This window comes from Arvicanthis niloticus, chromosome 9 (assembly GCF_011762505.2).
Source record: "Arvicanthis niloticus isolate mArvNil1 chromosome 9, mArvNil1.pat.X, whole genome shotgun sequence".
Taxonomy (NCBI): Eukaryota; Metazoa; Chordata; class Mammalia; order Rodentia; family Muridae; genus Arvicanthis; species Arvicanthis niloticus.
Window position 1 is genome coordinate 31,407,089 of NC_047666.1, and position 26,139 is coordinate 31,433,227.

The 26,139-nt window shown below is 49.1% G+C and overlaps 1 long non-coding RNA gene across 1 annotated transcript; it reads right to left on the reverse strand.

The window, feature by feature from the left end:
• Positions 1-17,414: 17,414 nt before the first annotated feature.
• On the reverse strand, positions 17,415-25,710 carry LOC143443486 (uncharacterized). The gene is made up of 3 exons (XR_013112527.1): positions 25,197-25,710; positions 22,493-22,557; positions 17,415-21,791 (listed from the first exon to the last, which is right to left on the reverse strand). It is a non-coding gene; the product is annotated as an uncharacterized LOC143443486 (long non-coding RNA).
• Between the last annotated feature and the right edge of the window lie 429 nt (positions 25,711-26,139).

The window sequence follows — 26,139 nt, forward strand, 5'->3', positions numbered from 1 at the left end:
ATACTTTATCAACGGCCTCTCAGAGGCTCTCTTCATGGTGCCAAACCCCAACTTCTTTGCATGATCCCTTCAGTCCTGGGCCAGAAGAACTTGGCAGCTGTGGCCATGTGGCTTTTGAGTCAAGAGTAGAAGGGGTTATTGAGACAATTGGTGCCAGTTAGCTGAAGCTAAGAAATTAACAATGATTAAGAAGAGACCAGCATCACTAAGATGAAATCTTCTGAAAGTGTTTTCTGAGAGGACAAAGAAACTGTGTTCCAGAGATAGCCAAGGTTGTACCTCGTGCTACAGCTGGATTTGGTAATGTGTAAAAATCACCCAGGTGATACTGGTTTTGAAGGTGTGAAGGCGTCACAGAGAGCAGTTGAGGCTTGGTACTGTGAGAGACCAGGAAAAGCCATTGGTGAAAGTGCCACCTCAGTTGCAGTTGATGGCCCAGGACTGAGGGGGTCATGAAAAGAAGTTGAGGTTTGGCACCATGAAGAAAGCCTATGAGAGGCCATTGGTGAAGCATAATTTCAGCAGAACATCCCAGCATATTGGAGACGCCAGTACCATGGGATGACCACCAAGAATAGCAGCAGCAGCAGTGGAATGGAGTCAATCAGAGCCTAGAGTGCTACAAAGGGCAGATCTGGAGAAGTGACTCAAGACCTTTGGAGGAGCCCAGAAGATCATGTGTGGATCCCAGGCATTGGAACAAGAAGCTGTTATAATGAAGTTGCCTTGGATACGCCAAGATGTTAGAGATGCCAGAGCCATGGGATACCTGCTGAGGAAAGCTGCTAACAGGGAGTGGGACCAGCCCAAGAGAAAGAAATGTGTTGTAGTCAACAAAGATGAAAGTGTGTTTGACATCTGAAGAGTGTTTGACATCAGGCATGGAGATGCAGAGTTTGGAGTGTGCCCAGCTGTTTCTGGTCTTGCTTTGGAAATACTGATTTCTTCACTATGATGTTAGAAGTATATTATCTGCTTTTTGATTTTGATTTTGTAGATTACAGTTAAGTGACTGCGTGAATCTCAGAAGAGACTTTAAACTTTGGACTTTCACCATTGTTGAGGCTGCTTTAGACTATGAGGACCTTTGAAATTGAACTAAATGTATTTTGCATTATGCCATGGCTAGATATGGCCCTCATAGACGTGTATGTTTGAACAAAACTATGGGAGCCAGGGAGTTAAATGTGGTGGTTTGAATATGCATGGCCCATGGGAAGTGGCACTATTAGGAGGTGTGGCCTTGTTGGAGTAGGTGTGGTCTTGATAGAAGTTCTTCACTGTGGGGGTGGGCTTTGAGGTCCTATACTCAAGCTCCACCCAGTGCAGAAGACAACCTCTTCTTGGCTGCCTGTGTAGAAACTTAAGATTAAAAAGAAGCTCTGATTTCAGTTTTAAACTCAAACATTAACTTCCCCCAGGGACACATCCTGGGAGAAGCACATTTCAAAGACTCAAACAAACATTCCAGGAAGAAAGACCCAAGATAGGAGTTTATTAGAGAGATGGGCCTTTAACACAGTAAAACCTGGGTAAAAAGAAGCTACTTAAGCTGACCCTCTTTGTTGTAAAAGATAAGGTGTAAATTTGAGTTACTTAGAAACCGGGTCTGGGAATGGCTGTTTGAAATTGTTTAAGAGGTAATTGTATAACTGCCCTCATAAATTCTGTAAAAATAGTATATAAGCTTCCCTTAGCTTTAATTCAGGGTTCTTCTTGCCTGCATGCAGGAGAACCCCAGTATACTGGTTTTCATCTTATCATCAATAAACCTCATGTTATTGCATCGAATCCCATCCGTGAGTGTTTCTGGGGGAGCGTGTCCTCTGGTTTTGGATCTTTAGGTCCAACACAGGCAGAACACAGTCTCCTCCTAGCTTCATTCAGATCAAGATGTAGAACTCTTGGCTCCTCCAACACCAAGTCTGCCTGCATAATGCCATGCTTCCCACCATGATGATAATGGACTGAACCTCTGAAACTGTAAGCCAGCCTCAATTAAATATTGTCCTTTATAAGAGTTGCCTTGGTCATGGTGTCTCTTCACAATAATAAAACTCAAACTAAAAAGCAAGGTCACACTTTAGCCCACACTAGCCTCCAGCTCCCCAGGGCTGGGAACACAGGCATGTGCCATCACAGCCCACTTGGCCCCTCACCAGAACACCTTAATGACTGTAGATGGATAGAGACAGAATGAAATACCCACCTGCCATAATACTAGGAGTCTTGCAAGGATGTAGTGGAGGCAAACCAAGGACTGGCTATAAGTAGGTACATACTGATGAAGGGGTTGTTGGAGTGACCTCTCTTCACATTGCATTGAGGTATATTTCTGTGTTTTCAGTTGTTAATTCTGTGCTGCAGAGAGCTAAGAGCTGTCAGGATTTTGGTTTTTTTTTTTTTCATTTCTATGGCCCATCACTGGGCTTTTTATTTGTAAATGCTTGTCCTTCCACACCTGCTTAAAAGATGAAGGTCAGGCAGCCAAAGACGTGGACCAGGCATTGTCTTGCTACTTGTTGGTTATAATAAAGAGTTGAGAGCCAATAGCTGGGTCAAGAAATAAGGGGGCAGAACTTCTGGGCAGGCAGGGAGACAGTAGGAATGTGGGGAAATAGAAAAAACACAGAAGCAGCAGAAGGGAGACCAGAGCAGAGCAGGGAGGTAAAGAGCTAGCCACGTGGGTGCAGTCCTGGGAAGCCAGGTTAAGTCAGAAGCTAGCTGAGCTTCTGCCCCAGTGAAAGGCCTAAAGCTTTAAACTGTATAAATACCTTTATGTCGTAATTAAACCTCAAGCAGGTCTGAGAAAGCCCAGCAATATCAGTTAATGGAAGTACAGCAATGATTTGATAATGGAGACACCAGTGGCTCTAAACCACATCACAATAATACTCAACACTAACAACAAAAACTGAAATTTGGTTTAGCTGGTACCCTTTAGGACTGAGTGGGACTCCTTAGTTCTCCAGGGCCTCTGACCTACTTTGCATCCTAGGCACCTCCTTCCAGGGTTTTGTTATTCATCTGACTCCTGGGTACTCCAGAGTAAGGGGAGTGAAGTGCTGCTCTGGCTCACAATGATGTCAAGTCTCCGCATCCCTGGAAACATCATAAGACTCTACCAGGCATCCGTCTGAAGAATGAAGTCCCTTCCACTGAAGACATACTGCATACTCTAGACCCAGGGGGCCACTGCTGCATCTTTGCCACACCTTCCTACCTCCAGGAGGCCTGTCCTCTCTAGACTGCTTATGGTTGCCCATCATCCAGCAACTCCCTGACCACCCCCTCCCTGATGACATCACCATCTTGAGTCCAAGTCTAACATTCATGCCAAGGACCTAGCAAGGCCTCCTCTAGGCCTTGGGTTAAATAGTCAATCACCCTCCTGTTGTCCCTTCCCACCAAGATGCTGAAAGCCTGATTTTGAACCCCCATGCCTGGTACAGAGCTCTGCCCATGAGATCTTTTTAAATGGCCACAAGTGTGTGAGGTGCCTGCTGTATGTGAAGCCCATACAGGGGCCACAATTGCTTGAGCAACCATGGCCAGGCCTTAAGGTACCCACAACCTAGAAAGGTGGAGCTGTCACAGATCAACAATTGTCTATAGCAAGAAATGCTGACCTCTTTCCATTGGTGATCATGCTTCCCATGCCCCACACACTCGCTTGGCTCCTACTCCCTCTGGCTGGCTTTGTCTGTCCTATCTAACTCCAAAGGGATTTTTTTTTTTTTAATTTCTTGCTGGAGACAGAATCCAGGGCCAACTACATGCTAATCAGGTGTTCTACCATTGGACCCCAGGTCCCCAGCTGGGACTTAGCATACCCTGTCTCAGATACCAGAAAGGCTTCCACTGTGGAGTTGAGATGTTGCCAAACACCCACAGAGACTGGGGTGCTTGTACCCCTGGAAGCCTCTGACACACAGGGTGTCTGTGCAAACCCTTTCAAATGTGAGTGGAAGCCCCACCTCCTCCAGAAAGCCTTCTTGGTCTCCTCATTGCACCAGCCTCTCCGTCCTGATCTGGTGTTGTTGCTGCTTCCTACTCTCAACATGGATGAGCTCACTACCTTCTCACTCTTGTTACCTGGGGTCTAAGTCTGATGTGACAGGTGACAGAAGACAGCTCTGCAGGGTCCCTGACTTCATTACTCTGGCATTGAGGGGATATGGGAAGACATTTCTGAGAAAGTATGGAAGGACCCAGTTACAGAGTTCCTGTTATGTCCCCAAGACGAGAAGTCAGAATCAAGACGTCCAGAGTCACACATCCTCAGACCCTTCCCTTCTGACCTCCAGTGTAAGGACAAAGAGCACGGGACCTCTGTGGGGTGCTGTGAAATCTTTGTTGTGTACAAAGAGTCTCTGGGCCTCGTGACCCTGTCAGGCAGGCACAGTGAGTCCCCCACTGTCTTCAGAGGAAGATTCTGAGAGTCCAGGAGGCTGAGGTACAGGAGGGAAGCATGAGAATGATGGCAGCAGGATAATGCTCACAGCAAGAACCATAGCAACTAACACAGTGCTTGCTCTGGGGCTGGTGCTGTCTGAAGAGGGTTACACACACGGCCACACTTCCAGATAAACCCCTCCCTCACCTCACTGGACAACTGGGGAACTAAAGATGAGAGGGTAGTCCTTGTCCTAGTTAGGGTTACTATTGCTGTAATGAAACACCATGACCAAAAGAAACTTGGAGAGGAAAGGGTTTATTTCACTCACAATTCCAAATTGTTCATCATTAAAAGCAATACTTAGACATCAATAACAAAAGAAACTCAGATAGGGCAAGAACCTGGAGGCAGGAGCTGATGCAGAGACCATGGAGAAGTGCTGCATAACTGGCTTGCTCCCTGTGGCTTGCTCGGTCTGCTTTCTTAGAGATCCCAGGAATACTAACCCAGGGGTGGCACCACACAAAACGGGGCTAGGCCCTCCCCCACCAATCACTAATTAAGAGAATGCACTACAGGCTTGCCTACAGCTGGATCTTATGGATGCATTTTCTCAATTGATAATGTCCCTCCTCTCAAATGATTCCAGTAAAAAAAAAAAAAATATGTATCTTTTATTTTTCTGAGGTAATTGTTAGCTCACTACTTCTGTCTGCTAACCTCGGCCTGGTCCTGGAAGCTTCTAGCCTCCATACAATATAGTCTAAGCCTAGAATGTTTTCAGCTTCTGAGACTTACTGCAGAATAAGCTCATCCCTTCCAGTTCTTTCTGATCTCTCACTGGCAGAATCAACTCAGCTGTTCTGGCTCAAACGCCAAGCTGACTGATTCAATCTGGCTTCTCTCTGTTTCTCCTCAATTGCTCTGTTTGGTCTCATTCTAACATTGGCAATCTGTTCTAATCTTCTGGCTCCTTCTCATTCTCTGGCTCATTCTGTCTTCACCTGTGTCTAGCTTGTTTCTCTGCAACCTGTCTCTGTACCACAGTCCAGTAAAACGGCCTCCTCCTTTCTCTCTCACTGCTCTCTCTTGAATGGCCTCCCTTTTCTCTCTGTTGTCCTGAGAGTTGGACAGATCCTATCTGTCCAATCTTTCTCTGATTCATCACTTTGCCTGCCCCTCAGTTAGACAGCAAACATGGCCGTTTCTTTACAGATTAACTTTACCTTCATTGTTTGGTGTGTGTACTAAGAGTGTGTCTGTATTCCAGATGGATTAAAGGAGTGTGCTAAGGGCTGAACCACACTACAACTAAAAACAGGTCTTTTCAGTAAATAACACAATCTCCAGGTTCAGAGTGAGTTCAAATATCCTGTAACACTCCAGTGCTTGTCAAGTAAACATAAAACTGCCTAGCACAACCCTTGAGCTCAGTTGTGTCTAACTCCTAACCCTGGGTAATGACAGCTGTGCAGTACTCTGGGGAAGCTCCCCCTCTGGAATCCTGGGAAGTAACATCAAGGCCAGCAATGAGAGGTGGTGAGCCTCCTGTTTTGGGGGTATGCAAACTGCAGAGGTGAGGGGTTCTATAGGGTTGGAGGCCAGAATGGCCTCTGCCTGGATCTCCCTGCTGCATGAGCGAAAACACTGTGGTCCATGACTGCCTGGCCCCAGAAGGAGGCTGGGACCATGAGTACCAGCTGAGTACCACAGGAAGAGCTGGCTTAGAATGTCTTGGCTGCTGCTAGGGGTCAGGTGGGTTAAGTTCTGAATTGTAGGGTCCCCACAGAGTTCCAGTCCAGCACTGCCCTCACCTTGGGAAGTCACTGGCCTCCCTCTGAGTCAGGGCTGGGTGTACGTACCAAGGAGCTGCCGGGAGCCATCCAGGCAGAAAACATTGCTATGATTAGTCTAGAAAGTCTATTCCCTGTGCCCCAAATATCACAGCTTTCTGTTCTCACAGGGGAACTGCAGGTCTGGCTAGTTGGTGGTAACTGAGAGGTGGAAGCCTGTTGCCTCATAGGCAGGAGTCTGCCATGGGCTACACACACACTGCCTTGTGCAGACTGCTGGTGCTCATACATGCTCGTGGTAGTCCATTCTACAGCTTCTAGACTGGAGGCCATATCCTCTCTTTAAATACACTGTGTTGGAAACACGGGCTCTGGTAGTCTTGGGTTCAAATCCTGACACTGCCTTGCTCACTACGTGGCCTCTGACAAAGCTGCTTCTCACTCTGCTAAATGGCCTCTGATATCCAGCACACAAAGGGTGTCTGTGCCCCCAAGGTAAATAGAAACCTCACTTCCTCTAGGAAGTCCTCCTGGTTTCCCTGTCAGTCAGTTCCTCTAGGTCAGTGCTTCTCAACCTTCCTAATACTGCAACCTTTTAATTCTGTTCCTCATGCTGTGGTGACCCCACAACCATACCCTGCAACCACAAAATCATCTTCATTGCTACTTCATAACTATAACTTTGCTACTGTTGTGAATGAAAATGTAAATGTCTGCGTTTTCTGATGGTCTTAAGCAACCCCAAAGGGATTGAGACTCATAGGTTGAGAACCTCTGCTCTAGGGCCTCCTGGTTAAGTTCTGAATTAGCCTCCCACTCTCTCTGTCTCTCTGTCTGTCTGTCTGTCTGTCTCTCTCTCTTACACACACACACACACACACACACACACACACACACACTTTCCACTTAGGGCTGAGCACATGACCTTTTTTGCCTGGCAAGCCATACCCCCAGGCCTGCCACGCCCCAGGCCCAACACGCCCCAGGCCCGCCACGCCCCAGGCCCATCTCCCTATTGCTCTTCTTTGCTTATTTTGCCTTGGATTCTATTTTTCACTGTTTATTTTTTTGGGACAGGGTTTTCCTATGTAAAAAATCCCAGGCTGTCCTGGGCTTTTAATCTTTGTAGACCAGGTTGGCCTCAGAGATCTGCCTGCCTCTGCCTCCCCAGTGCTGGGATTAAAGGTGTGCACCACCACTCCAGACATTTTTTTTTTTTTTTTTTTTGCCTTACATTCTTGCAAAAAGCACATACTCCTATACTTCTGTTTTTCAGCCAACTTTTCAGTCTAGATCAGCCCACATTCAGGGTGCTATGGCAATAGTATAGACAACTCAGCCAACTTTTTAACGGATGTCGTATGGAGAGCCTTGTGTATTTTCACAGGCTCCCCCTCACACACACACCCCATATAGAACAAAGTGTGGATGGACACATTTCTGTAGCCCTGCAGCAGACGCCTGGGTTCCCATCTCATTACTGAAGGAGTTCAGGGCCCACCTCTGACCTCCAGGTCAGGAGCCTGGACACGGCTGTTCTCAAGCTAGTTAGAACAGGGAACTGGGACCTGTGCTGCTGTGCTGTGAGTTCCAGCCCTGGACCTGGCCAGGCTTTCCACTGCTCAATCCCACAGCCTCCTGCTGTTAGACATTTCTCTGCTTTTTATTTAGATTTGCTTATTTGATTTCATGTGTGTTTCAAGTACATTCATATTTGATGGTGTGAGTGTTGGCTTGCGTGTATGTCTGTGAACCACATGCATGCAGAGACCTCAGAGGCCAGAAGAGGGCACTGGATCTCCTGGAACTGGAGTTATAGATGGTTGTGAACAATCATGTGCGTGCCGGGAACTGAACCCTCGACCTTGGGAAAAGCAGCCAGCGCTCTCACCTGCTGAGCCATCTCTCCAGCCCCAGTTTATTTATTGCTCTTGTCACTGGACTCTCTATTTCTTCCAGCTTAGGGCTTGGTGCAGTCCACGCTGCACCACACATTCCTGAACAGGTCTTTGGGTGCCAGTAAGTACACATTGCTTCTGGGTAAACAACGAGAGTGTGGAGGCTGGGCCACTAGCATGTGCATGCCCAGCTTGGACCTAGCCAATGTTTACCGACCAGCCGGCTCTGTTCCACATTCCTTCAGGCCAGGCGGGCACCCTGATCCCGCTTGCTCCAAGTTCTCAGAAACTTGGGACCATCCCTTATTACAGTGGATATGCCTGGATTTCTTAATCTTTAAAAACAGTAATATTTTACATTACAGTGTTCCTTGTCCTTGATGCATTCCTCCAAATAGCTGAAGGAAACAACTCTATCAGCTGAACTTGGGGCCAGGCTCGGCGGCCTGATTCCTCTGTGTGTGTCATGGAAGCCTCCTTTCAGCCCAACTATGCATGCTTCGGTCTCCCCTGCTTTAAACAATCATATCCAGTACTGGGCACTAGCAAGAGTTTGCTGCACTGACCTGAGCCCTTGCAAGGTCCTTACATATCTCATTTAATCAGAACAGATTCCTTGCAACTTTCATGTTAAAAATTCTCCCTGTTATAGCTGAGAAAGGTGACATTCAGAGAGGCAAAGATACTTAGGTAGAATCACACAACAAATGACCAAAGGTGGGATTTGAACTCACAGATATGTGCTACGCCTCTTAAGGACTCTCTCATTGGCACTCGGCCCGAGCTTTGTAGAAGCTTAAGATTGGGATGTAGTTTTTAATTACTTGAAAAAGTTTATTTGCACCTGAGTAGTAGTCTCACAGGTAGGAGGGGCAGGATCTGATTCACCAGGTTCTGGTTGTAAGACCAATATGGTCCCGTCCTGACCTGGAGTGAGTAGCCGCTTCCCCAGGAAAGCATCCAGAGACAGCCAGGAGCAGTGCTGGGGAGCCACTGTCAGCACAGCATAGGAGCAGGAAGTGCACAGCAGCCATGAAAATGCCAGGCAGTGCACACCTGTGATCCCAGCACTTAGGAGGCAGAGACGGGAGGCTCCTGGGGCTTGCTTGTCAGTTAGCCTAGCCTAATCCTTGAGCTCCAGGTTCCGTGAGAGACCCTCTCTCAGAAAATAAAGAGAGTGACTGGAAAAGGCAGCCAGCGTTGATCTCTGGTCCCCACACTCAAAGTTGCGTGCACATGCAGGCACATACTCGCTCACATGAATACGCACACACATGCATATGTAGCACATAGAACAAAGGGGACAGCTCTTTGCCAAGCATCTGTCATGTGCCAGGCCTGTGCTCAGGGCTCAGAAGTAGCAAAGCTATGACTTGAGATCCAGATAGCAGCTGTCCTGCATGGGTCCAGGTCACAGACTTGCCGCTGACTGTGTGAACCTCAGTGGGACCTTGCCTCACTCGGCTGTGGAGTTCTAAATGGAGTCTGCATTGCAGGGCAGCACTCCAGTGACACGGTCCTGTCTGTGTGGATTGTTTAAAGGAGCATGGTCCCTACTTAGGGCTAGTAGAGCCCAGTTACCGTCCATGACTGTCATTGACACTAGATAAGAGCCATTTGGGGGAGGCCAGGGACACTAAGGGCTTCTGGTCTGAAGGAGATGCCCAGCTCCCAGGCACTGAGCAGAGAAGGGCAGAAGCTTGGGTAGAGCCACTCCAGGGTAGATACACAGAAGAGTTTGAATGAAATGAGAGATATGGTTCCTGTAGTCCCACAGGGCTCTGGGTTCTCTGACCCCGGCCTTTGCCTGCCTTCTTTGAGGAATGGCAGTGTGACCTCTTGCACCATAACCTCTTCATAACCTGAGCACCCAGATAGGCCTCGAGCCAGCACAGCACAGGTGACAGGGTCAGTGGGAACACAGAAGTCAGGGATGAAAGATAGGTACTGGCTGCTTAGAAGCCAGTGAGTACTAGCCATCCCTGACAAGTCTGCCCTTCTCCTTACTGCTACTCTGAGATAGACTTATGGCCAGCCCATCTCACAGATTAGGAAACTGAAGCTCAAAACCCACATCTGGCTGGATACCAAGCCAGGGAGAACTCCTAAGGGTCACAGCACAGCCACTTTCCTGAACACCTCATCCCTAGTCAGGTTGTGGGGAGTTGTGGCTGATGAGGCGGGTGCTTTGGGTTAGGGACAGTCAAGGTTTATATTAATCAGAGACACACTTTCTGAGCATCCCAGGGATTCCCGTCCCTCCCTCCCAGGGTCTGAGATGGCCTCTCTGAAAAGTTGGATGGAGGATACCAGGCCACTCAGCCCCAGCCCAAGGAGCAGTGGACTGCACTGGCCACCTGGCTGCATGACCACAAAGCCTTCTGCTCTCTGGACTTTTGGATGTCTCAGATGAGGGAATGTGATGCCCCCCCCCACTCCCCCAATCTCATCTGAAGCTTTACAGTGCTGGGCTGGAGCCCAGGAGTTCATGCATGCTGAGAAAAGGATCGACCACTGAGCCACAGCCCCATCTGGCATTTGGGGTTTTTTGAAGATGTGTACCTGAACCTCAAATTTGGGGGTTCCTAAGATAGTTTGGGGATTTCTTTCTCGGGGGTAGAGTAAAACTCATAGGCTGGGTGGGAATAGCTGTCAGATTAACCAATGAAAATAGAGTTCTTAATCCTCCTGGATTTTTTTCAATACCCAATAGAAACTTTCCTAACAAAAGTAACGCTTGGGGCCCGACTTGGGCTGAAGGGGTCCTCTGTGCTTGCACGGGTCCTCGGTGCTTGCACGGGTCCTCTGTGCTTGCACGGGGCCTCTGTACAGCCTACTATCTCTTGCAGGGGCAGAGACAATGTCTACTGTAAGACACTGGATCCACAGTCAGCACAGAACTGCACGTGAAGTACCAGGATCCTTGGGATAGATTTCGGGGAGGTCAGCGGGAATCGGGGCTCCTCCAGCCTCCTCCTGTTTCTGATGTTTTGAAGTTGGTTGAGATCCAGTCCTAACAACGCTGGGTGCCAGGAGAAGTGTGATGTAAGATCTCTCTTTATCTGATGGGCAATTTCCAAGGGCTGCTCAGAGTCCCAGGGCCACGAGAGGCTCCAGAACTCAAACTTTCTGTGCCGTCCCCTCCCGTCTACCACTGCCCCAACTGCACTAACTATAAAGAACATCCCCCAGCCCCGCACCCACTCCACCCAGGATGGGCCCAGCCAGCCTGCAGTCCCAGTGGGGCACCAACTCCGGCCCTGAAGGAAAGAGACCCTGTGCTCAATGAAGCCCATTTCTCTCCTGCCTTCAAATGGGGATCAGGTTTTCCTGTTTACTCCAGCCTGGGAACGGTGTTTGTATCTCCATAGTGGGTGACAGCATTCCCCTCCCCCACCCTATTCTCCTCTTCCCAACTGTACTCCCTGCCACAGACTCCTCAGTGTGCCTATCCCCACCCCAAGGCATTTTTATAATCCTCAGGGCCCAGTGGAGAAGGAAAGCAGGGCTTTGTAGAAGGTGGGATAGATACTGTCCAGAAGGTAGTGTGGCTCAGTGGGCAGGGTGTTCACCTAGCACACTCAGGGAGTCCCCTGGTCTAATCCTCAGCACTACCACAAAAGCCAAGCATGGCGGCCCACACCAGGGCTTGGGAGTTGGAGGCAGGAGTGTCAGAAGTTCAAGGCCATCCTTGACTATGCAGTGAGTTCCAGGCCAGCCTGAAATACACAAGCCCATGTCTGGAAAGAGATAAAGGGCTTTGGAGCAAAGATGACAACATTCCCTCTCTGTTTGTCTCTCTCTAGCCTGTCATGCAGCTTGAAATCAACGGTCTCAGCCTTGTACATAAACACATCCGTGGAGAATCCTCACAGGGACCTGGGGACCTACCAAGCCATTCAGAGGCTTGTATCCACTAGTTACCAGGTCCTCTGTCCCAACTGCTACCCAACAAGGTCACACTCTAGATAGGGTGAGAAGATTCTATTTGACTTTTGGCCAACCCACTATGGCTAGATGACCCAAAGCAAGGTCTTTGTTCCTTATTGTTCAGGCAAGACATTCAAGCTAAGAACCTTGGCTTTCCATTGCTGCCAGCTTGGGGCAAGGACAATCCCCATCTCCTCTTTCCCGGGCCTCTATATAACGGCCCAGGACCCTGGGAGGAGGCAGCAGAGGTCACTTTGTGGACAGCTGGGGTATCAGGGCATAGGAAAGACTTCAAGTGCCCAGACACACTCTGTTGGCCCAGGGTACTTCACTTACAAATAAAAGGTCAAAAATAAAACTACTTCTGGGTGACAGAGAGATAAGGGACACAGACTCAGATTGCAAAAGGCAGAGCCAGGTGTGGCAGCACACACTTTTGATCCCAGCACTCAGCAGGCAGAGGCAAGTGGATCTCTGAGAGTTCCAGCCTGGTCTATATAGTAAGTTCCAGGCCAACCTGGGCTGTACAGGGAGATTCTGCCAGAAGAGACAGAAACTATCATGTATTTCAGTTTGGCTTTGCCATGCTGCCTTCCACTTGGTGGTCTCCACCATGCTGCTCCCTCAGTTTGGGATATCATTCAATCTTACTCAGCCCCCACCTCCTCCAGGAAGCCTCTGAGATTGTATAGCCTAGGTCATTCCTTCTAGCTCCTGACTCTCAGAGATGAGATTTTCATCTGGATTTGTGAATGTCTTTGTTTTCTTTCAAGTCACTGCTGTTATCCCATAAACACCAGATCCGAAGCATTATGAGAATGTTATGGGATAGAGTTGGTGTGGAAGGAGTTATTAAGACAATGGCCAGCCCAGGAAAGTAAGGATAACCATCTCATCATGCCATCCCAGGGAACAATGGAGAGCCTGGTGTGTCTGAGGAAGGTTCACAATTATTGAAGGGCTGAAGAAAAATGGAAGAAGAGATATTGAGCTCAAGCCAGGTTGCCAAGAGTCTTGAGTATCAAGCAGAGTGTTCTGTCTCCTGGACAGCACTGGGCTGTTAACATCAGGATGGCTATGTCTGTTCTGGGGCCGGGTGGGTTCTGAAGCAGAGATGTTACAGTTGGCTGCTGGGAGCAACAGAAAAGGGGAGGGAGGAGGGAAAGCAAGGGGTTAGTACCTGCCCTAGCACCAGCCCATCAAGTTTAATCCCTTTCCCTGGCTTGGGCTAGAACGAGGCACTTAAACCTCACTTGGCAGCTGAGCGTTGCCTATGAGATTAGTGGGGCCTGTGGACATTGTAGGTTAGCACTCTATCCATACACATGGCTGAAGCCACCTAGACTTCTTCCTTTGCCTGGTCTAGACTTAGCTCTGGGCGGGAGACAGCTCTCCTGTTGACATCTCTTCACATGGTTCACTCCCCATCCTTCATTCAATAGTCTCAGATCACTCTGGGTTAGCCCAGGCTCTCATCTGAGTTATTTGCTTGCTTGGTTTTTGTTGTTGTTTGTTTGTTTGTTTTTTGGTCAGGGTATCATGTAGCCCAGGCTGGCCTCTAATTTAGTATGTATCTAAGAATGAGCTTCAACTTGTAATCCTCCTGACTCCACCTTCCTAGTGCTGGAATCAGACTCATATTTTATCGAATCTGATTTCCAAAAGGGTTAGGATACCATTTGCTGTGTGAGCTTCCTGGATCTTGTTAGAAAAAAAAAAAAATGCTTCTGGGAAGATTGACAAAAGTGTGCTGGTCTGAGTAGCCCCTGATTAGGACTTTTCCTACATTCCTAAGGTTGCCGAGTGGGTTTCCTCTCAGAGCCAAGAACCCAGCTAGAGTCTGCCTTCAATGCCCCCAGACCATAGGCATGCCCGAAGGGAGTACCTCCCTTCTAATCTGCCCCCATATTGCTTGGCTGGGGCTTGGGGCTGGGGTGCAGCTCAGTGTGAGGTATATTTGCCCATCATGCTCCAGGGTTCTATTCCAGCACTTCCAAAGACAAAGGAAAACAAGACCAGAGCCTGGCTGCTGGGGTTCTCAGCTCTCTCTAGCCCAAGTGGCCCCTTGCAAAGCCCCTCCGGCAGGGCTAAATCTGAGTCACAGGGGACGTTGGTGTTTTCTTACTGAATTCTTTCTAAGACACTAAGAAAGAACCCACTGTGTCAGAAGCCTGGGGCTGTGTGAGCCTAAGAATTGGCCCCATCTCCCCTCTCCAGTTTGAGGGTGGAGGAGCCTGCAGGCAGCTCGAATATCAAACTGAGGCTTGGAAGCTGATCCCACTGAAAGACTGCAGCAGAGTAGAGAATGAAGAAAGACTTCTCTGGCCAAAGAATGGGAAAGACAGAGTTACACTCACAAATCAGCACCCCTGTCTAAGGGCTGGAGGGCTGGCTTATCTCTATAGGAAGAAATCGAGAGAGAGAGAGAGAGAGAGAGAGAGAGAGAGAGAGAGAGAGAGAGAGACTGAGAATCCAGAAGGAATGCTTATGCATTTTTCTGGGAACAGGCCGGGGTCTTCCCAGAACTTGAGTTCCATCCTGTTTCCTCCTGCTGTGGTCTGGGGTTTCCCACAATGGAGGCTGATAGGCATTATTATTAAGCCTTGAAGGAGACAAGAGACCAGGCAAGGCTGGATCATGTGGTTTAAGTTTTATGCTAGATATCCCCCATGCCTATAGCAAACCTGAGTTGGAGCTGACCCAAAGGGGCTAGACACAACTCAAGACAACAGCAACAAGCCACGTCACCCCACTGCAGTTTCTCAGGGTGTCTGTAGGCCTGAGGGGAGAGACAGCATTGTCAGGCTTAGGCAACGTTACCATAAACTCCAGGGCAGAAAAGCCAGTGGGGGAACTGATGTCCTGCCCATTTATGTTTGGTGGGCTCTTCGGGTCAGTGATTGGTTGGTTAACTAATTTTTATTTTAATATGTATTTACTTAATTGTTTTCTTTTTTCTTTTTTTCTTTTTTTCTTTTTTTTTTTTTTTTTTTTTTTTTTGGTTTGGTTTTTCGAGACAGGGTTTCTCTGTGTAGCCCTGGCTGTCCTGGAACTCACTCTGTAGACCAGGCTGGCCTCGAACTCAGAAATCCGCCTGCCTCTGCCTCCCAAGTGCTGGGATTAAAGGCGTGCGCCACCACTGCCCGGCTGTTTTCTTTCTTTCTTTCTTTTTTTTTTTTTTTAAAAAAAAGATGTATATTACTTTTAATTGTGTGGATATGTGTATATCTGTGTGTTGCTATGTGGAAGTGTGAATGCCAGTGACCATGAAGTCCAGCAGAGGGCACTAGATCTCCTAGAGCTGGAAGTACAGAAGGTCGTGAGCCTCCCGACAGGACTGCTGGTAACTGAACTTTGAAAGAACAAGGCTGAGCCTTCTCTCCCACACCTCCCCCTTTAAAAGTGTGTGTGTGTGTGTGTGTGTGTGTGTGTGTGTGTGTGTGTGTGTAGTGTATGGTGTAGGTGTAGTGCATGTATCTGGTATATGTAGTATGTGTATCTGTATGTTTTGTGTGTGTGTGTGGCGTATGGTGTAGGTATAGTGCGTGTATCTGTTAAATGTGATGTGTGTGTGTCTGTCTGTCTTTGTATCTATGTGCCTCTGTGTGTGTGTGTGTGGTGTAGAGTATAGGTGTAGTGTGTTTATTTGGTATATGTGGTGTGTGTGTCTGTCTATCTGTCGTTGTGTCTATGTGCCTGTGTGGTGTGTGTGTGGAGTGTGCACGCGCGCATGCACGTGCATGTATGTGGTATCTGTCTATCTGTGTACCTGTCTATGTGTGTCATTTGTGTTTTGTGTGTGTGTGTGTATCTGTGTGTACCACATGTGAGTAGGAGCCCACAGAGGTCAGTGAGGACACCAGATCCCCTGCAACTGGAGTTACAGGCACTTGTGAGCCACTGTGTGGGTGCAGGGAAACCAAACCTGGGTCCTCTCAGAACAAGAAATACTCTTAACCACTGAGCTATTTCTCCAGCTACCCTCTCCTTTAAGTTCTCATGTAGTCCAGGCTGGCCTTAAACTTGCTTTGTTATTTATTTATTTATTTATTTATTTATTTATTTGTTTTTTCGAGACAGGGTTTCTCTGTGTAGTCCTGGCTGTCCTGGAACTCACTCTGTAGACCAGGCTGGCCTCGAACTCAGAAATCTGCCTGCCTCTGCCTCCCAAGTGCTGGGATTAAAGGCGTGCACCACCACTACCCGGCAAACTTGCTTTGTAAAGGATGATCTTGAACTTCAGATCTGCCCTCCATTGTCCCCATGTTAGGATGACAGGAGTGTGCTACCACACCAGGCTTACTTTTTGTTCTTGTTTGTTTTGAAACAAAAATCTCATTCCGGTAACCCAGTTGCCAATCTGCCTCAGCATCCTGAGTGTGGGATTATGGGTGTGGGCCACCACGCATAGCTCAGATTAGTGATTTTTAAGCCAAGCAAGGACAAGTGAAACTGGAGGGTACACTGCGTTTTTTCTGGGGAACACTCTCGGGCTGTTTTCTTCCCCTGCAAGGTTTCCTTCCGTCAGAAGCAATTCCCAGTAAGTCTCATGTGTTCCTGATTCTTTAGTTTTGTACTTAGCATTCAAGGCCCCTGGGATCTAGCTCTTCCTTCCCAGGCCTCGTCCCCAAGCCCTGGCTTTCCTATCTGCCCCTCACTCCCCTTGATTCCCCGCCTTCACCTCATCTTCTCTTTACTGGAGCAACCCAAACTGCCCAGAGTGGAGGGCACCCCAGGAACAGGTCTTTTAGTGCTCAGGCCAAGACCACCAAAGACAAACAGGCCATCTGGTCACCCTGCTTTCATCTCCCTGCTCCCGTGAGCTTGGGCAGGACGCACTCATTCACCCCAGGGTCCATAGCCCTGGAGCCTCCCTCCTGGGCACAGACACTCTCTTCTGAACCCGTTGTCTGTCTGGCTTTGTGAATCAGAGCCAATCTTGAGGGGAGAAGGGCAAACCTCAGCAGATCCATGAGGACAGGGATAGAGAAGAAAGGAAGCAGAGGAGAATGCAGCTGGGATTTTCAGTCTCTGGTTTTTTGTTTTTGTTTTTTTGTTTGTTTAGGGTGGCTTTGGACAAGCCACTCACAGTGCTGAGACCCTGCTAACTCAGGCTCGAGGTGCCATCTTTTCACAGGCATCAGTCAACAGCAAATTGCACTGTGTTGAGGACCAGCAGCCAGCAGATAGTGGTCCAAAACCCACAGCCCAACACCTGGCCTTCTCCCACGCAGTCAGAATGTGGTACCTTGAGCCAGTCCATGGGCAGACGTCCCCTTCCCGGGCCTCCTAGGGTAGTGAAGGTGATACAGAATTTCCAGATCACAGCCTGTGGCTCAAGCTGGCTTCAGCCACACATCCTTAATAAGCCAATTAAAAGAGCCAAACTAATCGTAGAAAGCAGAAAAGGAGATTTATTCAATGTGACCACATTGGGAAGAGGGACAGAGAGACCCAAAGAACCTCTTAAGTCTGTCTTCAGGGTCCTGAAGTAGCAGCAAAGTTTAAATAGAGGCCAAGGATGTGTGCATCTAAGCAGCCCTGCTCAAGGTGTGGTCCTGCCCCACCACTGTCCCACCACTGTCCCACCACTGACCCACCACTGTCTGGGATTCAGTCTCACCCTGTATGGCAGTCTGACAAGCTGTTACAACTGTGAGAAATCTCTTTCTAGGAAACAAGTTCTTCTCTGGCTTCACCTTTTTCTTTTCCCAGTATGAGATTCCTGGGAAGATTCCCATTCTGGGGAGTCCATTGTTTCAATAGTCTGGAAGTCAGACAGAGAAATACAAGTGTCTCTTTAGATCATCATTTCTGCCAGGGCAGTTACAAAGGGACAGTCACCTAGACTTGTCCCCTTGTTTAGGGTGGTCAAGAAAGGACTGTAGGAGGTGAGTCCAAAGAAGGGAAGGAGCCAAACCCCAGGACAGCAGCGTTCCATGAGGGAAGATGAGGGAAGAGCCTGTGGAAAGGCCCTGAAGTAGGGAAGAGTTAGTGTGTCCTAGGCTGACAGGGCAATGGCAGAGCTGTGTGGGGGATCAGTTTACGTAGCTTTGTAAGGGACGCTGACAGGAGCCCAATGACTTCTACTGGGGTGATACAGCAAACTCAGGCTTGGGATGGAAGGCTGGGGGCTCGGTGCTTGGAATTACCCTCTGGTCCCTGTGGTACATGCTTTTGTATCCCCACACCAGAGGTCCAGCCGGGATGCCCCTTCCTGTAGGGCAGAGAGCTCTACTCTGACCCACCTGAGGATGGTGAACATGTGATCCGTTGTAGCTCTGGAGCAAGAAGCTGCAGCCTCACACCCAGAAGCAGAAGTTGGGAAGCTACAGGGACCACTTCCATCCCAGGACCTGGGATCCAGGTGTCAGCAGAGATGTGGCAGCAAGTGACTGTCCTCCTGAGCTGAGCAAGGTTTCTCTCCCACCCCCTGCCCTCCCCCACATGCTTGCTCTCTCATTCATTCACACATGGAGACCCAGGCTGGGCTCAGGCTCTGGCTTCAGCTTCAAAATGAGTCACATCCTATTTGTGGCCACAGAACTCAGATGTCATCAAGAATCTTTAAAAACATTCTCAAAGGGAACTTGGCATTTCAAACAAAGGCTGAAGAAGGTTTGTTGGGGGAAAGGGTGGGCCTTTCATTCCTGGCACAGGGTCCCATTGTTGCAAAGACTGGTAGCAGTGAGCCTAAGTGGTTTCTATTGTCCCATCGTCTGGGGACAGGGCCACTCACTGCACAGGGCTGCTTCCAGAAGTACAGAGATCCATGAGGGCTGGGGGAGAACCCTGTGTCCAGGGGAGCCACAGAAAGGAGTGTGTCATAGGTTTCCTGACTATAGGTGTGGCTGGCTCCTGGGCCTTGGGCCTGGAGCTCCTTGGTTGGTCCAAGCAAGCAGCTGCTCTGCCTTGCCCTCTGACCTTCCTATGAGCCCCATCTGGACACAGTGCTGTCTTTCCTCATCCCCAGCTAGTTGCTTACCATGGGAAGGGAACCTTCACATACTTGGCTTGGAGTGTCCCATGTGCCAGGACTGAGAACACTCCTACACTCTTTGAGTGTCTGTCTTCTCAGCCTCATCAGGATGCCTGCTTCCTGTTCCCTGCCCAGATGCATCTGGCCTGGAAATGGTAACATGGAGTAACCAAGGCATCAACAAACATCCAAGTCAGAAAAGAATCTGTGGTATTTGTTAACTGGGGTGGGGGTGGGGGTGGGGTGGAAGGAGAGATGGCAAAGCTGCTTTGCAGAGGACTGGGGTTCGGTTTCCAGTACCCACATCAGGTGACCCATAACCACCAGACCCTCCAGCTCCAGAGGATCAAATGCCCTCTTCTGGTATTCATAAGTATCTGCACATGTATATATACACACATTCAGGTACACACAGACACACACGTGCACACACACACACATGAAATACATAAATGAACATTTTTTTTATAAAGATGTTAATTGGGAATGAAGACTTCAGCCAGAGAAGGGCATCTTGGTACAGGCCTGTTATCTCAACAATCAGGCTGAGGCAGGAGGATCAGAAATTCAAAGCCAGCCTGGGCTATGCGAGCGAGACTGTCTGAAAAACAAAAACCAGGCATGGTGGCACACACCTTTAACCCCAGCACTCTGGAGGCAGAAGTAGGTAGATCTCTGAATTCAAAACCATCCTGGTCTACCAAAGTGAGTTCCAGGACAGCCAAAGCTACTTAGTAAGACCTATCTAAAAAACAAATATTAACAAGCCATTTAACTTAAAACCAGACAAAATACATGTTGTGAGAAACACAGAGGATGTTGAACACAGACTGGGTACACGGCTCAGTGGGTATGCACGAAGCGTAAAATTGAGTGTGGCGGCACATGCCTGTGATCCTGGTATGCAGGAAGTAGAGGCAGGAGGATGGTGGGAGGGGGGAGAAGGTCCTGTGGTGCTGACCCACAGGCCCTGGTTAGTGAGGCTGCCCACCTTCTCACCGTGGGCCAGCCCATTCCCTAGTAATCTCCTGTTCTCCCTCCTCCCTACCCTCCTTCTCTCCTTTTGATGACCTTGTCTCATTGAGTAGCCCAGGCTGGCCTCAAACTCTCAGAGATCTGCAGACTGACTTCCCAAGAGCTGGAATTAGAGGCATGTGTCACTAACGCTTGATTCTTCATTTGGCAGTGTGTGTGTGTGTCTGTGTGTGTGTGTGTGTGTGTACATATGTACACACGCATGCACACATGCTTCCGGGACCTGCTGTTGTTTTGTTTGTTGAGACTTGTCTTCTGTAGCGCAGGCTGAACTGAACTCTGTAGGATGACCCTGAGCTCCTGGTCCGCCTGCTTCTGCCTCCCAAGACTTGAGTTTGCAGGCATACTCTAGGGCTGAGAATGTGGCTCCGTTAGCTGCTTCTCGAGCATGCACAAATCCCTGAATTCACTGCCAACACCACATAAACCAGGTATGGTGGTGAATTCCAATATTCCCAGTACTCTGGAGTGGAGACAGGAGAATTAGATGTCCAAGGTTATCCTGGCCACACAGCAAGTTTGAGACCAGCTTTGGCTACCTGGGGCCCTACCTAAATTGAGAGGGTAGAGGGGGAGGAGAGGGAATAATATAGAGACCACATTAGATTACATTCTGCCTCAGTTTCCCCATCTGTGAGGTGGAGTGAGAGATAACAGTACTCTATTGTTCATCTTGTTTGTTGTCTTGTCAAATGTTCTGAGGAAGGCAGAGTCTGGGAGGCACATAGTAGGTTTTTTTTTTTTTAAGAGTCAGGAAGCAAGAGTGTTGATGCAGCCATTGAGAGTCCTGCAGCCATCAGTTCTAACACTAGTGTTACCATATCTGCATAGGTAACTGGTTCCAGAGCCTCTGTTTACTGACCTGAAAGTTCCCGAAGATACTGTGAGGATAGACTGGAACCAGCTGCAGAGCCCTTGTCCTGTGCTCCAGCGGTGAGCTTTCACCCCTTGCTGCCCCTGACCTCCCCAGCACTGCACGGGTACTCTGGCATGGGACCCCTTCTTTTCCTGCTGTGTCCTGTTTAGACAGCATTCATTGTGTAGGCAACTCTGCCTGGTGTGAGAGTTCCCTTTCTGGCACAGACGGTCCTCACTGGGTGGTGGAGAGGTACAGCCCTTCTTCCCACAGCTTGAGATAAGACTAGAACATGGAGGCTGATGCTTGTCACGTCTCACACAAGCGGTTGTTGCTTATTGACCCTCAGTTTGCCTTCTCTACAAGATGGGGACAAGGACCAAGTTCTTGCTCTATGTCCACTCCCACCCTGTCACCTGAGGAGTGATCACGGCTCACAGGTGCAGCCTCATAGTGCAAGTGTTTTCTAGAAGAGAATGGGAGCAACTCAGCCTAACCCTCAAGGCTCACTCAGTGGACTTACGTAAGTTCCGAAACTTATTTTGCCCTGTAATTATGGCAGACTCCCGCGGTGACTGGGCCCCGGCCCGGGCTCGCGCCTTTTGTGCCTGTTGGGACATACACCAGCATTTAATTTAATCCCCAACCCGGGCTTCCTTCCAGGTAGCCCTGTGAGAGCACCTCCCTCTGGGTCTCATTAAGCCTCCTGTCAACATGCCCACTCCAAGGGGGCTGCAGGGCTTTGGGGTTTGAGGGGAGGGACTGAGCACTCATCCCACCCTTCTCCTCTTCCCACAGATTCTTCTCTTAACTGTCCTGGAGCCAGAGTAGCCTGCAGGAGGCTGATAATGCCCTGGATGGCTGCGTGGACATCCTGGAGGTGGCTCCCTAGAAAAAGCTCCTGTGAGGGAGAAGCAGAGAGAAATGTCTGTTTACTGCAGGGGTCCACATTTTGGGAGGGAGTCAAGCGGCTCTGAATCCCAGTTTGCACTGTTGTGTGCTTCTAGCAGAACTTGTAAACAGATGCAGGCTGAGCCTCCATCCTGCTTCAAACTGAGCCTTCATCCCTCCCATACTTGGGTTATAAGCATAGTCTGACAGTGGATTTGGGTTGCCCTCCCCACCCCCAGTTAGAGCCTAAGACTGAGTTAGACCCCAGACTCAGCCCTTCTGCTCACAGACTTCCAATCTGGTTGTAAGTTCAGCTCAGGCCCTCGTTCCAGCTGAGCCCTGATCCTGGTCAGAATAGGACTACCACTCTGGTCTTGGACAGGACTGGATATGTACTAATCCATGCTCCTGGTTCATCTAGTGAACAAAGTCCTGATCCTGACTGTATGCAGATCTCAGCTTTGTCTCTGACTGAACCTAAACATTAATCCTGGTGAGCCCTGTCTGTTATAGACTAAACTGAGTCCTAACTTGACGCCTGTATGACTCCCAACCCTGAATCCTAATGAGCTTTCCCTGGGCATTCATTCACAGGTGCAAACCTGCACTGTTAGCTACTCAGTGTCCCCTCCTCAGTCCGGAGAGAGGCTATGGCATGCTAGTGAAAAAAGCTACCAATGTTCTTAAGGTGACAATGAAGGACATCCTCACCTGAAAGCAGGGCAGTGACAGGCAAGGAGCCTACAGCTGGCCTCCTGTCCTCTGCAGACCTGTCTCTGGGTGGGATAAAGAAGCCTCAGACTCTGGGGACAGCAGAGGCTGGGCTGGTGTCAGGAATCAACTCCATCCAGGCAGGGTCAGAGCTCTAGGCCAGTACATGGAGGAAGAGGCAGCCTCAGGAGATGTGCTCTAAGGGCAGACAGGGAGGCAGGGCAGAGCACCCTGGGCTCTGGACATCTGAGCTGACAGGAGCCACTGTCTCCTAAGTGAAGGCAACAGATCATTTGGCACAGAGATGTTAATGAGGTGCCACACAGTGTAGTGCTGGTGGACCTCTGGAGGCGAACGTGACCAGGCTCAATGCTCAGGGCTCTTCCATGTGGGTCAGAGGGCCCTTCATGTCACCCTACACCAGGGATGAGAATGCTTATTTTCAGCTGAATATTTCCCTAACCACAGACGAGACAGGACGGGACCGCACATTCCAGAGTCCTGGCAGCTTGGGAAACTGTGCTGAGAGTCCTGCCTGGCCATCTCGCCTCCTCATGGTGGCCTGATGCCCACCCCCGAGGCTCTGGGGTCTGACTGCCAGCTTGGATGAGAATGATGTTTGTGGCAAACTGTGCTGGCCATGTACCAACTCCCTTCCTTCCCCTCTCCCCTCCTCTCATGACTCAGCCCCATAGATACTAGCCTGGGCTATAGAGATTCAACACACACGCAGGATGAGCATCCCAGGCAGGGAAACAGCATGGGCTATGGCCTAGAGGTATGACCTGTCTTCCTTGGAGAAAGTGTATATGTTCTGCAGCCAGAGTATGAGACTCCTGTTGGTGGGGGTGGGGTGGGACACATGAGACAGGACAAGCACGTCTGGCTACCTGAAGGCTGCGAGCATCAAGGACTTACTCAAGGATTAAGCAGACAAGTGTTCAGTGGAGTGGACAGGTAAAGCATGGCAGCTAAGAGACTGGGGTAGGTTGGAATGAAGGTTCAGGTGAGGTCTGCGGCCCTCCAGAGGACAAACCAACTGACAGGGTCAGGTCCCCAACTGGCCACAGGCTTCTGACACAATTTAGTCTGTAGAAGAGGGTACTAGTAGTTATCAAAATTATCTTTCTGATGGGCAACGGAGTGGTAGAGTCAAAATCCAGCTCTATTTCTCTCTACTGTGTCCACCTGGGTCCAGTCCCACCCTAGGCTCCTGCAGACAGGGTTTCCCAGAGATTCAAACTCTTCTGCCTAGCACTGGGTTGAGGTGGCTTATATCCACACCCAATTTCTCCCACCAGACCTTCAGTGAGGCCCCTATTCTCCCCTCCACTCAGCTGGGTGCTCTCGAGGAACGCTTAGGATCAACCCCCATTTCCACCTTCACACAATCTGCATCTACCCCTCCCTCAAAGCACCCGACCTGTGCCCTACCTAGCTCAGGCTCTGTCTACATTACCCAGACACATGAGCCTCTACTATATGCTAGTATCTTAGGGATACTAAGTCTTTAGACATCTCCAAATAGAGCCCAAGCTTCTTTCTCATGACTGTGTCTTTAAAGTTCCCTTTATATCTGTTTGCTTCTTCTCTTCTTCTTCTTCTTCTTCTTCTTCTTCTTCTTCTTCTTCTTCTTCTTCTTCTTCTTCTTCTTCTTCCTCTTCTTCCTCCTCCTCCTCCTCCTCCTCCTCCATCTCCTCCTCCTCTTCTTCTTCCTCACATATAATATCCTGATTAGTTTCCCTCCATCTACTACCAGCTCCTCCACATCTCCCTCCCATTCTGATCTACTCCCTTTTACTTTATAAAAATAAAATAAGAGAGAGAGAGAGAGAGAGAGAGACAGAGAGAGAGAGAGAGAGACAGAGAGAAGACAAGGAAGCTCCAAAGATGCTGTCCGTTCATTTCCTGTTCCTACCCTTCAGAGTAGATTGTTTCCCCAGTGAGACTCCCTTGGAGGAAATGAAATTTTCATTTGCAAGTTGCTGCCAATTGGAGATAGCTTTCTGGCTTAGGGATGGAGCGTGTGTCCACTTCTTCTTTCAGCTCTAGGATCCCTTCTGGGGCAGACCCATGCAGGCCCTGTGCATGCTGCCTCAGTCTCTGTGAGCCCTCATTTGCATCAGTCCTGTTGATTCAAATGGGAGTCTTCCATCTCTTCTGCCTCTTATATTCTTTCTGCCCCCTCTCCTACAGGGTTCCTCTCACTTTCTGCACCCTGTCTGGCTCTGGTCTCTGTATCTGTTTCCATCTGCTGCACAGGAGGAAACTTCTCTGATGATAGCCGAACAAGGCACTGATCTGCTTCCCTGACCAGACTGGTTTGTTCTTCTTGGTGAACTCCTATTCATCCCTCAATACCCACTCTTCATGGTTGCCTTTCCACAGGGCTACATATAGAATCAATCTCTTCTCTAAACTCGAAGAAGCCCCAAAACAGGGCCTGCTATATACTCAGTATTCAATTATTGCTTATCATAGAGATAAGGAAGGGCTCTCAATTCTCAGACCCCAAAAGCACAGCTGTTCAAAGAAAGATAGGTTTTTAAAAGCAGACAGAGCTAGCCAGCCAGGGGCATCCTTTTCTGCAGACTGCTGACAGCTACCTGTCCTGAAGTGTGAAGTGTGGCACTGTTAGCACATGTGGCACAGCAGAGCAGTTGACAGCAAGAAAGACAGAGCATGGTCTACAAAGCCAACTGACCTGAGTTCAAATCCTGCCTCTGCCACTTCACAGCTGTGACGCCTTGGAGAAGTTACTTGTCTGCACTGTGCCTCCATTCCTCGTCCCCTCTAAAATGAAGAGAACATTCTTCTTGCTGTTTTGAGGCTGTGGTATGAAAATGAGCATGGCAGTCAGCAGAAACGCATTGAGAGAATCTCCTCACAGAATGTACATCTTCATCTTCTCCTCATCCTGTGGCCCAGGGAAGTTGCTTCTGGGCTTTGGTAGGCTAGCCTCAAACTCAACTTATAGCTGAGGCCGGCCTTGAACTTCTGATCCTCCTCTGCCTTCACCTCTCAAAGTCACGTGCCCTCTCTGGAGGCATAAGTGGGCCAAAAGCTGTAGAACCCACTGCACTCCTGAGTAGAAGCTCTGTGCAGACCTGAAATTAACCTCCCACGCCAACGCTAATGACATTCACTTTGGAGCTTCTGCAGAGGAGGGAATATGAAGGTCGTGCTGAGAAAGGATTTCCACTTAGTGGCTTTTAGCTCCTGAGCCGTGCTCCAGTACCTGTAAACAGTTCCTATTCCAAACAAAGTGTTCCTTCCGCTCGACAAGGCTGATAGTGTAAGCATGATTATGTCAGTTGCCGTTTTTCCATACTGAGTAATTTGCCCAAATTATGTAATTTAATCCTTGTAGCCCTGGTAGGAGATGGCTATTCTGCTTGAAGGATAACACTGGGGCTCTGAGAGGTTGTTGAACATGCAGAGGTCACCCAGCAACATGAACCTGCTCAAGCCTGGCTCCTAAGGTGGTGTTCGTAAGCATTGCCCCTCCATACTGGCACCCCCCCCGAAAAGTGTTGAGACTGAGGGCTGCCACTAAGATGCTAATTGGGGGGGGGTGGCTATAAGACTTCAGAGACAAATCTGTGAGCTCATGTCTTGCCCATAAGATTGGTGTTTTTCCTTTAAAA